The sequence below is a fragment of the Pollachius pollachius genome (assembly GCF_949987615.1).
Source record: "Pollachius pollachius genome assembly, chromosome: 9".
Lineage (NCBI taxonomy): Eukaryota > Metazoa > Chordata > Actinopteri > Gadiformes > Gadidae > Pollachius > Pollachius pollachius.
In genome coordinates, this window is record NC_136942.1 from 4,026,405 (window position 1) to 4,039,835 (window position 13,431).

Here is a 13,431-nt window from a genome sequence, read left to right on the forward strand (position 1 = left end):
TGTGTTCTAGAATATTTACAGAACACGGCTAAAGGCTATGTGCACCTCGCCATTGGAATACATGCACTGTAAACAGAGCGCATGGCACAGTGGCTGCAAGCTGCTCAGGGCCACACCCCCACCCTCCTCCTTGACCCGCCTCTCTCCTCCTCATTTGCATTAAAGCTACAGACACCGAAACGGCGAATTTAGGGAAGGCTCAATGTGCGACTGGCTCGTAGTGGCTGTAATTCTGCACCACGGCTGAATTTCGGGAACGTCTTCAAATACTGTGTTTTGCGCCTACTAATATCTATATTAAAGCATCCATAAAGTAGGTTCCATGGAACCTTTAACACATTGCTAAAAAATACATAAATTGTGTAGGCCTACATGCAAATGTTTATATTAGTTTTCTTTGTACCACAGTTATGTACAGTATTGGTTGGATTAACTATCTTGTTATCATCCCCAAGTACCAGATATAACTCCAGTTAATCTCAAAAATATGGAAGCCCTTATTTCCACCAGTAACAATAAATAAATAATCAAAATTCAGAGATAATAAGATGCGATAACTTTTTTGTATCAGAAATATATTTGCACGGTATTTGATTAGAATCAGAAAAAAAGAATTATAATAAAATGTCAAGAAGACGACCTAGTGATGAGAATGATGGTGGCCAGGTTCATAAAAGGAGAACATTCATGTACAGCACCTGTACATGAATGTACAGGTGCTGTACATGCACACACACGCACACGCACACGCACACACACACACACACACACACACACACACACACTACCCTATATTTGATTGAAAGGACTTAATGCATTGAAAGGAACTAAGTGAAACCTTTGTTCAATCTTGGTAATTCTCTTTTCACATTTACGCAGCAAGACATTTTTGGCAGAATCCATTATTATGATTAAGGAGTTGCCTTCGGCCTCAACCCCTGACCCTTCACTCAGCACTTCTGGGCCGCTGATTGTTCAGTAGTCTTCCAGGAGTCTCAGTCACTCACAGTTCACTTGTTGGGTTGCGACCGAGCCCGAGTTTATTATTTAAAATGTACAGTTGTCATATCGCACAGAGCCAAGCATGCCAGCCCCACTTAACACGCAGACGCATGCGAGAGAGCCAGCCAGGAACTGTTGGAAAATGTAGGCTCCCTTTTTGGAATAAGGGGATGTAAGTAACACCTTATAGTTCTAGCTGATCATTTTCATAAGGATTTTTTTTTTTTTTTTTTTGGGCGCTGCGTTACATAAACGTCTGGGTGATGACAAGCCTTCGGTCATCTAAATGAATAACAGCATGGATATAACAATAGCCGTGATAAAATATAACAACAACCCCGTTTGCTTTTAGCAGTTCTGAATTTAAAGGTGTAGGTCTACTATGTAGGCCTACGTGTTGCCATCAGCTGCCTCTATAGTAGTTTGAGTTGTTGGTACAGTAGTATCACAAAGTAGGCGTTTAGCTTCATCACCTAAATCCTCATATGATATATGAGCCGATACATTTAAAACTTGGTGAACGCCGGGGTGTTTCACTTTATTTCGCTTCATATTGTGTTCATGCTGGAGGCGGTTTTGTCTGAGCGCGTCATTGGCCAAAAGCGAACAACAAACTTGGCCAGCACAAGTTCACTTTTCCCGTTGGGAAGACAAGGTCAAACGTCCTGTTCGTACACTGACCGTGTATACAAATGGTCTGTTAAGATTTAGAATCAACATTGTGTAGACTTGCCACTGTAGAAATAGCTTACACTCACATAACACGCCGAAACACGGTGTATTAATGGGTTACCGGTCCCAGGCTCCTTGCCCTTTCCACCGAGATGATTTGCTATAGCAGGACTTGGATCCAAGATTATAGCCAGCCACTTCAATTTCATAACGACAGGTTTGGTCCTTCAAAATAATTGAATATTTCTTTAACATATTACTGACTGACATTGTCTCTCTTCATCATCCTTATTAATGGTTGAGTAATCGAAGTAGTACTATTAATTATATTAGTCGTTGCCAGACTATTATAAAATAGACGCTCACACCGTATTTGCATTGAAGTGTAGATGAACATACTATCCACGGGAGGGAGCTAAAGAACCGTGCTGGGAGAGAGGTAAAGGAAAGTAAAAGCAATTGCCTCACATGGGTTTATATGGTGGGTTTATTCCGGGGTTGTCAACATTAGATATTCATTAGTACTATATACATATACATACTACCTTAGTTTCGACATTGGTTTTGTACCTTGAAAGTAATGACCAACCTTAGGGGATATTTCTGAATTGACCATTATTTATATGCATGTCATAATAATTTGCAGTGGATTCTGATTATAAGTATACAATGATGGCATATTTTTTTCTGGTGGCTGTTCATTTATTCATATGTCATATTATTTATTTAGCTTATTGTATCAGCTGGCCATGCAGACATAACGGCTATTCACAATGCACCTGCCACAAGGTCAAGATTATTCCCTTAATAGGCTAAACTTCAATGCAAGTCACGATGAACATGGATTTTCGGTAATGCAAATAGGCTTTGCACTGTTTCCATTGGCTATGTAATGCCTACAAATAAGTTATCATTCGTGGCAGGAGTGTACGCCTAGTCATTTTGCCACAGAAATGTCAAGCGTGAGGCAGGATGGTGTGAGGTTGTGTTCATTAGGTAGGAAGAGGCGGATAACCTAATTAGCGGCTGTCAAAATCTGCCAAGGGGGCGAGTGTGCAAAAGCCGACGGGACCTTTAAAAAAAGACGCATTCAAAGCCTCCCTTTTGCAGACATGAGCAATCTTAACAAACAGGTCTGGCTTTGCTGTCAAGGAATAATGCAAACGCAACAAGAGATGAGCCATACACATTCTCTTCAATTTCACAGACTGGTCCTGACATTGGATTACACCAGAATCCTTCTTCTTCTGCTCATTATTTAATGCATTCACACATGTATGTTAAAGACAGAGACAAAGCTCACCCAATCTTTATGTTTGTTTAGCAAGTTCTTCTGTCAAAATTGATTGTGCGTTGTCAAAGTTTATTATAATGTGAAGTTCAACTTTTGTTCAATTTTTTCCTCACAAAACCTCAAAAGACAAACCCTCTTGAAAGAAAGTTCAATACAACCAAGTACACAATTTGGCTCCCTTGGCCTGTAACCATTTCTTATCTCTTCACTCAAAGAGTTTGCAACCATTAAAGTATAATTGTCTGAAATTGCCTCAACAACCCATCAAGTATGCTTCGATGATTAAGGCATGAGTTGCTATTTGATTGGATTTACTCTCAAATGCATTTCTGACTCATACATTTATAATCATTGTGCTAAGAGGATCACATAGTATGTGCTTTCTTAATTCAGCACAATAAACTTGAGTGTCACTAAAAACTTAAGTCATTAAAAAAAGATACAAAATAAGGGAGGGTAAGAAATATCTAGATATAAATCTTGGAAAAATCCATACTCAGCTCAGTAGAAACGTGTAAATGTAGATGTAAATGTTACTGACCGTTTATGATAAATAATTGTTAAGTGCAATATGAACATAAGATAATGCTCAATTGATTATATAAATACTTCCTCATTTAATGCAAAATAGTCTGTTAAACAGTGACAAAGTGTGAAACATAGACATGTTGTGCATTATAGAGAAGGTACAGATATAGGTTGGTAACTCATTACTTATTCAGCTGAAGCGATGGCAAGCGTTTGATCACCGGCCCTGAGACCAGATGTGTTCTCCAGGTGCATGAGACGCGACTCAAGGAGCCTGCAGGGAACGAATCTGTAACACAAACAAGGATTTTTTAGGAATGGTTGGCATCTTGGATTTTGAAATTGTACATTTTACAATCTATCTTTTCTTCCTGTTTCTCCTCCCGTTTTTGTGCACATTTCTACTTACTATTAAATCATTCCAGAGATACTTCCTCCAATGCGACTCACAGTGATATTTTTCAGATACATGTCATTAAAGTGCATGCAGGGACTAGGCATGTTGCTCAAGGATGCCTACTTCTACAGATAGACTGCAGATTTGGGGTTTCAACCTTGAGCTGAGATGAAACCACCCTAACCAATAGGCCTTCTGGCAGTCGACGGAGCCGTCCTGACGGGCACAGCTAATGATATTCCGAAAGTGCCCATAGGACCACTGACGTCAAATGTTGGATAAGATGGCCACCAGCACAACAGCAGATGTGCTCAATCATCTGTTCCACTCGAGGCGTAGTCTATCGGCTGCAAAGTTCCTCTGGTGAAAAGTAGTGTTAGTAGAAGTGTTCTACTGAAGATGAGACCTTGCGTCGCCACAGCTCGTCTTGCCATTGTATGTGCTCCACAGCACGGGCATGTTCACAAACAGTATCTTTACATATTGAAAACAGTCAATGCTCAAGGATGATGTGATCATTTACCAGTGGAAGTTGTGAGTTAATGCTATGCCGTTTGATCTGGGACCTTGACGGCACACTCCATCCCTTCTTACTATGTCAGCCTTTCCCTGTGTCTGTCTTTCCCTATTCTGCCTTCTGCTATGTCTTTCTTTCCCTGTGTCTTCCTTTCCCTATGTCTTTCTTTCCCTATGTCTTTCTTTCCCTGTTTCTGCCTTTCCCTGTGTCTTCCTTTCCCTATGTCTTTCTTTCCCTGTTTCTGCCTTTCCCTGTGTCTTTCTTTCCCTGTTTCTGCCTTTCCCTGTGTCTTTCTTTCCCTATGTCTTTCTTTCCCTGTGTCTTCCTTTCCCTGTGTCTTCCTTTCCCTATGTCTTTCTTTCCCTGTGTCTTCCTTTCCCTATGTCTTTCTTTCCCTGTTTCTGCCTTTCCCTATGACTTTCTTTCCCTGTGTCTTCCTTTCCCTGTGTCTGCCTTTCCCCACCGACTGCAGAAGCTGCCAGATCACCTGTCAGACGTGGCGCCCGGCGGCTCCGGCGAGGCTTTCCCGCTCCTCCCCTGTATCCGGACCCCCCTCTTGTTCCCGTTTCACCTGTGACTCTGCCCTCTGCGGGGAGGGAGAGATGATCCATGTGCGGGCCAGCGAGGACTTGGCCTCTGCACCTCCCTGGGAGGCTCTCAAACTGGCAGCGGAGCACGCCAGTTAAGACCAAGCATTAACAGGTATTAAGCCCTCCAGAGTTGGTGTGAATTACCCGTTGAGTGTTTGGGGCCAGAGGACAAGTTCATCAGATCAATCCATGAGGCCATTGGTGGGAAGCAAATTTCTTGTTCTAGTGTGCCGTCTGTTGGTTAAGCACTGGGCGACGAGGATAGCTCCAACATCTCATACGTGGCTTAACGGCCTTCAGATCAATGTGAGTCAGGGCAAGACCAAAGCATGGGATCACCGCTGTGTCATGCTGCAAATGGCCGCATGGTCTTTAAGCCAGCTGTGTCCGGTAATGGGCCATGAAGTTACTTCTAGCCCTGCAGTAAAAGCACTAAACTGCATCCTGCAGCCATGGATTTGGGCTCTATGAAGCTCCATAGTTTAGCCAAAAGCATGGGAACCAGGAATGTGGGGTATGTTGAGAGGATGAACATCACGGAACACCTTTCTAACTCTGATGCTGTGGCCTAACTCATCAACCCCATGTTGTTGACTCAGTTTGATGCTTTTCAAAAATAGTTAGCTTTTTTTTAATGATCTCTCAGGGTTCCCATGAGGCTAGTCAATTCATCTTCTCAGAGAGTCCCTGCTGAATAGCTGTGGGGGGGCGGGGGGGGGGGGGGGGGGGGGGGGGGGGGCATTTGAGCAAATCCACCCACTCATTACTGATATGGTGCAATAATGGTGCATTCAGCTAGAGTTCCTCCTACCTGCTGATTCTGTACCTCTTGTCCTCCTGTCTTCCTCATAGCTTGTCGCTGGATGGTCACACACCCTCTGTAAAAGAGGCAAGCCCGGCGGTCTCTGGCCCTGGTTAGAGGTGCTACTAGTGGGGTCAAGATGACCCCCACATCCATCTAGACTTTCTGATTGTGTTATGTCTCACTGTGTGGTTCTCTCTCTAGAAGGGGCAGGTAATAGAAAGCTAAATGACCGATCCAACGGGGACTTTAACGGAGAAAGACCCTGAGGTAAGAGCGGGCTCTTGGCTGATTGGTAGAAAACTGTGCGGTCACCTGTCAATATCTCTACAATGTTAACAGACAACACCTTTCCTGAGGGAAGTTCTAGTTCATCTTCATTCCATCCTCCAATGACTCTTGAGTTTTTCATTCGTTTTTCGTCTTGTCTGAATCTACTGTAGTTAAAGTGGCCTGGTCAGATAAGGAAGGAACACTGGAGGAAACAATGTTAATATAAACATTATACACCCCTATCAAAATGGAAAAGCACGTACTACAGCATGTACCTCACACTGTAGTAGTCAGGTAAACAGCAGAAACCTAAATGAAAAGAGCTACACACGGTAGAGACTGTAAAGACTAGCAAAGCCCCGAAGATAAAGGCATGATTATGAAGATTGATGAAAAGTTCCCCCATCGGACCTCTGGCTTGTTCAAATTCAGTCAATATTTTGCTGGTGGAAGTATAGTGTTGTGTTGCAGGATGGGATGGCGAATGTGGTTACTGCATAAAAAACCCTTCGAGAATATGAGCATGAACCTATGAAGATGAAATAAGGAAAAACATAGAGCGTGTCTAGTGCAAGGTTATGCTCATACTGGGGTTTAACTCTTGATTCTTCTACTAAACCAGTGATCCTAGTTTAGATTTAGTATTATCATTTAGTTAGGCTAATCAGATTGTTAGACAGAGGATCAGACAGACAGACAGACAGACAGACAGACAGACAGACAGACGGACGGACGGACAGACAGACGGACAGACGGACAGACGGACGGACGGACGGACAGACAGACAGACAGACGGACAGACAGATAGATAGATGGATGGGCGGAAGGATGATAAATAGATAGATGGATAGAAAGACAGACGGGCTGAATAAACAACGTCTAATCGCTTAGGGAACAGAGCGGTACACACAACCCTTAATAACCGCGGAGGCAGGAACACGCAGGCGTCTGGCTATCCAGCCAGCCAATCACACTGCTCTCCATAGACTAATGGGGAATAGCACGCTGCTATTGCACCAATCGGACGTTGAAGACTGCGGTTTGCACGGTGTGTGTGTGTGTGTGTGTGTGTTACTTTGGAGATGGAGAGAAAAATGACTCCACATCAAGTACAGAGTGTGCAGGAGAGGTGGGAGAACTAATTCAGTGCTTATGTGAAGATCAATAAGGGACTTGAATTGGTTTACCAGGGAAAACCTGCTGAGGCAGATTTTGTACAAATGGCTTTAAGTAAAAAAGATGGGACAGTCTTACAGCGTATTGACATATTTCACAAAGAAAGATTAAACTACTCTTGGAAAGAAATAATATATATATAATATAAACTATATTTATTTTCTTTTTTTTGGATGATTCATCTGTCTGTCTGTCTGTCCATCTGTCTCTCTATCTTTGTCTCTGTGTCTCTGTCTGTGTGTGTGTGTGTGTGTGTGTTTGTGTGTGTGTGTGTGTGTGTGTGTGTCCCTCTCTCTCTCTCTCTCTCGCTCTCTCTCTCTCTCTCTCTCTCTCTCTCTCTCTCTCTCTCTCTCTCTCTCTCTCCCCCTCCATCAATCCATCCATGCAACCCTCCCGTCGTTGTCCGTACCTACTGACCCAGGCCGTGGGCCGGCTGTGGGAGAGTGTACAGGAATGAGGCAAGGCCACATGCCCCGTTGGGATGCCCCTCAGCAGATGGAGGACTACACACCCCCCCCTCTCCGTCTGCACCTATGGGACGCCTAGCCTAGCTCCATTTAGCCCGACCTGCTGGAGCTCCAGAGTGGGAGGAAGCCAAAGACTGGGCTACTTACCCCTACTTTTTGTAATACTACGCTTTGATATTGATACTACCTTTGCTATTGACACTTATTTTACTATTAACACTACTAATACTACTAATTCATATTGCTATTAATACTTTTTTCTATTAAAACGTTTATCAAGGCTACGTTTTGTATTACTACTACCTTTACTGATGCTTTTAATGATACTATTACTACTACCTTTACTGTAACTGTGATGTTTAATAACTAGTACCACCAGTTTTACTAGTACCTTTGCTATTACTACTAGTATTCATTTCGTCTGAAACTTTGAGCCAATGAGGACGATGCTGAACGTTTGTTTGCTGGTGTTACTTGGTGTTTGTTTGTGTTCTTCCATACTCACCAAGTCAGGCTCTGTCCTGGGAATGCTGGATTAAAATATGAGCTCTTTCCATTCCACCCTGCTAGCCCCCCAAGTTCAAAACAATCTGAACCGCCAGCTCAAGTATGGAGGAATGTTCAAAGCAAGTCAAAAGCATCCCCCAAGTGAGGTCCCTGACTCAAGGCAGTCTGGGGTGCTTAGACAGCAGGATATACAACCTCCTGGCAGATAGCATGGAAGATTGTCTTCTGATTGAGCTAATGCATTATCAAAGTTCTCCATCAAACATTAATGAATTGGTGCAGGGTTTGCTTATCATTACGCTTGTGTATGCATGTCTGTGTGTCTAGGGGTGTGTATGCTTGCGTGTGTGGGTATGTGTGTGTGCGTGTGTGTGTATGAGTGTGCGTGCACGCGATGGTGCGTGTGTGTGGTTGTCACTACCCGCATGCAGGCAACTGTGTGTGTATACGTGCAGTTGACGGCATTTGTGACTGCGTGCGTGTGGTTGTCACTGCACGCATGCGCACACCCGTGTGTGTGTGTGTGTGTGTGTGTGTGTGTGCGTGCATGCGCCTGCCGGCTACATGTCTTCCTGCAGTTTGCACGTTAGAGCATGTCATGCAGCCGTGCAGGAGCCTTCTGGGTGTAATTGGTCCCCAAACACACATGTTTGGTGCCCAGGGAATGGGGACCGGCAGCCAGTGTTGACCTTGTTGGAACGGCCCGGTCCCCCGACGCCTGCAGGGGGTAGAGGGGGGGGGGTCTCATAAAACAATGAGGCCAACTATGTGTGCCAGAAAGGGCTGGCTTGGAGACGGAGTCCACACCCATATGGATCCCCTGCTGTGTGTTTGTATTTAGTTACACAGACAGCAGCTAAACCTCATCTTGTTTAGAGGTTATAGATTATTGACCATCTCTTTGGCTTCTGTACAACTGTGGATGAGCGATTAGCAGTATTCAGGAAGTGTAATAGGATTAGGCCGATGCCTACGATCTGCATAAATCCTATTATATGTCAATCACGGCCGTAGTCATGATTTACAGCGGCAAGGTCTTTCAGTGGTCTCTCAAAGAGTTTCATGAGTGGGTGCGGATGCAGAAGGTTTACAAAAGTTGCCTCTGGTGCACATTTTTTACACCATGACAAAGTAGACTAATCTCCTTCTAATATCCTACAATTTTCCCCAGTTAATCCCTAGCTTTCTTTTATTGTTTTTCTGTCAATCAAATTTTTGAAAGTCATTAAAACATTTGCCGAGCATTCCCAAAAATCGGCAGTAGGGATGCTGAGTGTTTTATAAATGGGGTTGTCTTGTCTCATGGCAAGCTAAAAAAGGTTTTGAATCTGCAGAAGCATAACAAAGTTAGATTTAACTTTAATATAACTGAAGTAGGCAATGTTGTTTTCTTGTCTGATCTCTGGAGAAATAAATTGCAGTTCTCATACACAAGGGTTTAAGCCAGCACAGGTGTCTCAATCGAATTCAGGCATAGATTATCCCCAGTAATCAATTTACGTTGTGCATGTAAATGAGGTCCAGGCAAGCGCCAAAATATGAATATGATGAATCGACAATCATATTACTTATTCCCTTGTCTCTGTACAGGCAGCCTCTGCCAAACCCCATTACATTATAGACTAGATGACACCAGGTGAGCCACTTTCCATGTTACTGCATCCAAAACTGTGGGTCGGGACCCTGCTTGGGGTAACCTGATTTGCATATAAGGGTCGTTGTAGGTTACTGATAGATATTGGACGATATATTTATTTAATTCAATTTCATTGGGCAACATCTTTTTATATATATATTACGACTGGGTGATAAATCCGATAACAACTGTACGAATTCTTTTGACCCATTAAGACAGGTTCTTTCCTTTTTAAACATTCATTTTCAATGAGAGACAGGAGGAGCAGCACATTGTTGATAGGAACTATCCATTACAGGAGCCGATCATGTGACTCAAAAACCATTGAGCACAAATTGCGAAGATGTGTGGTCATTCTGTTCATAGTGTGAACATTCTGTCATTTTATTAGGAGTCGCCCTGACTCTCAATAAAGGCTACACTTAATCATAAACATATAGTACGTTTCATTGATCTTGGCTTTAGGAATAACCAGCCTGCATCACAATGGGGAGCAGGCTTCACTCTCCTCGTCAGTGGGTTTAATTTCTAGGTTTGCGCATATATGAGTAGTCCTATACTTTTCATTATTCACACATCCTCATGATAGTTTAAACCAGGGGTGCCAAATACGTCGATCGCAAAGATAGCGTGGGCAGATCGCATGGCATTGAAGGAAAACAAAAATCATCATTAAAAAATAGACGTCAGCCTATCATCATGAAATTTGCGCATGCGCAAACAACGGCACTAAGTGCGGGAAAATTAAAAAAAAAAAAGCTTGCGAGTTGCCTAGTTAGCCTCCAATATTTAGCCCTCGTTTTTTCTCTTAATCTTAAGAAAGGGTATAAAAATGAGTGGGGGAGCTGGACCGAGTAAGAAGCCAAAAACGTATCACTCTCATACGGAATGGGAGGAGGAGTTTTTTTTTCACTATGTCGTTTTCGAAGTGCGTTTGCCTCATCTGCCAGTCTACCATCGCAATACCGAAGAAGGGAAATGTGGAGCGGCATTTTCGGACTGCTCATAAAAACTATGACCCCAACTTCCCGCAGAAAAGCGAGCTGAGGATGAGATAGGTGAAGGAACTAAAATGCCAGTTGTCCGGACAGCAGTCACTTTTCTCACAGCTAACTTCAAAAGCCAAAGCCGCCACCGAAGCATCGTTCCGGGTGAGCCATCGTTAAGAACAAGAAGTCCTTCCAAGACGGAGAGATGGTAAAAGAGGCATTCGTTGAAGCAGCTGACTCATTGTTCCGAGACTTTAAAAACAAGGCAGAAATATTATCTTCGATCAAAGCTCTCCAGCTGTCAAAAAGTACAGTTACACGGCGCAGTGAAGCCATGGCCGAGGATTTGACGCAGCAACTTTGGAAGGACATCGCAGATTGCGAGTGCTTCTCACTGCAGTTGGACGAATCTACGGACGTGAGTGACACAGCCCAGTTGTGCATTTTTATTCGGATGGTGTTTACTGACATGACTGCAAAAGAGGAGCTGTTAACACTACTGCCCATGAAAGAACACACGCGAGGAGAGGATATATTTCAGTCTTTCAATAACTTTATCACGAAAACCCATCTCCCAGTGCACAAATTGGTGTCCATCACCACGGATGGAGCACCCGCAATGGTTGGCCGCGTGAATGGAGTTATTGCCAAGTGCAAGGAGGACGATGCTTTCCCGGACTTCCTGAATTACCACTGCATAATACACCAACAAGCGTTATGCGCTAAAATGCTCAACATGAAAGAGATCATGGATGTGGCAATGAAGATCGCCTGTTCTATTCCCGCCAGATCTCTTCAAAGACGGCTATTCCGTGCACATCTGGAGCAGGCTGACTGCGACCACTCTGAGTTGTTGCTACACACTGACGTGAGACGGCTTAGTCGAGGGAAATTCCTGCAAAGATTTCGAGAGCTCTGTCCGGAGATTAAGGAGTTTTTCCGTGTAGCTGGACATGCAGAATACAAGCAACTAAATGACGGTCAGTGGCTGTTAGACTTGGCATTTTTAACTGATCTGACAAACCTATGGAATGACCTTAATCTAGAGCTGCAGGGAAAAGACAAAACAGTGATTAATATGATCAGCTCAGTTAATGCATTCAAACGAAAGATGCAACTTTCGGATAGGATAGCACATGACTTGCTCGAGCAAAGAAATGTGCTACCTCCTTGACTGCTTTATTTGGCTCCACTTATTTATGTGAGTCAGCCTTTTCCCACATGAAGATCATTATGTCCAAGTACCGTTCCACCATAACTGATGATCATTTGGAAGTGTGCTTGAGGCTGGCTATCAGCAGCTACTGTCCGGACTATGCATCCCTGGCTGATTCCATTCAGTGCAAGTCATCAGAATAAGGTAATGACAAAAAATGTACATGGTTAATTGTGTTGTGTTGTGCAATATGGGCTCATGCTGTTATGCAAGGGACATCAACATACATTGTACATATAGAGAATTCTCAATATATTCATGAATAAATATGTTTAGCATTTTTGTAGTAGGTAGATCATTTTGACTTGGTCATTTTATAAGTAGCTTGCATGCTGAAAAAGTGTGAGCACCCCTGGTTTAAACTAATGAAGTATCCATAACCTCACAGAACAAGGCGACTAACCGCTAATTCCTTCTGCTTTATGTGAAACAAGCTGGCTGCTCTGCCACATTAACGGAAGATGAGCGAGAGCGATCTCAGAAATAATTATGTCTCTGAACCGCATAACCCAAACATGTGTGCAAAACCCCTTAAATAAATGCCAATCAATAATGAATGGGGAGCATGCTGCCATTGATTAACAGTTGCATGGACTGAATGACATTTGTGAGCTTTAAAAAATGAAAAAATAGGCTGTTGCAGAGGGACCCTGAGCATAGGGTGACCAGATCCCAATTCACCAGAAGTGGGACAAAGACTACGTTTGTGCGGGACGCCACCAGAGGGCGCCTTCAACGCATTTGCCGCCCTAGGCGATTGACTAGGATCGCCCTTGCATTGCTTCTTGGTGGTGGGCGTGCCCTTAACCTGCGTCCGAGACCAAGTTTCATTGACATGATCAAACAACCTGCCCCTCCCCCTGATGACAGCCCTGCTGTCTCCGCACGCAGCTATTTGATAAATGCTAGATGATAAATCACGCATTTCCAAAAAAAATAAAAATCGAGTCTGACTGTCAATAACAATGCGGGACAACGTCTCAATTTGCGGGACGCGTTAAAAGTCATGGAAATGCGGGACTGTCCCGCACAAAGCGGGACATCTGGTCACCCTACCTGAGCAGCAGGTCTTTAGACCAGCAAGCGTCTTTTAATCATCGTTTTATTTTTGTGATTTGAGCATATTGATAAATGCTTGACCTGTGCTCCTGGATTGTTTCAGTCTGTTTTGTGTTAGTGTTGGAAAAAACGGTTGGACACACTAAGAAATGTGCACACATTTGCATGAAGAAAATATACATTGACCACTCAAATATTGTTAAGAGTATTACATAACTTAAAAAGTACCCTTAACGGTGCATTTTGAACAGATTAAAAAAATGTGTTTAATCGATGTTAACTAGGATAACCATGCGATTAATTGCA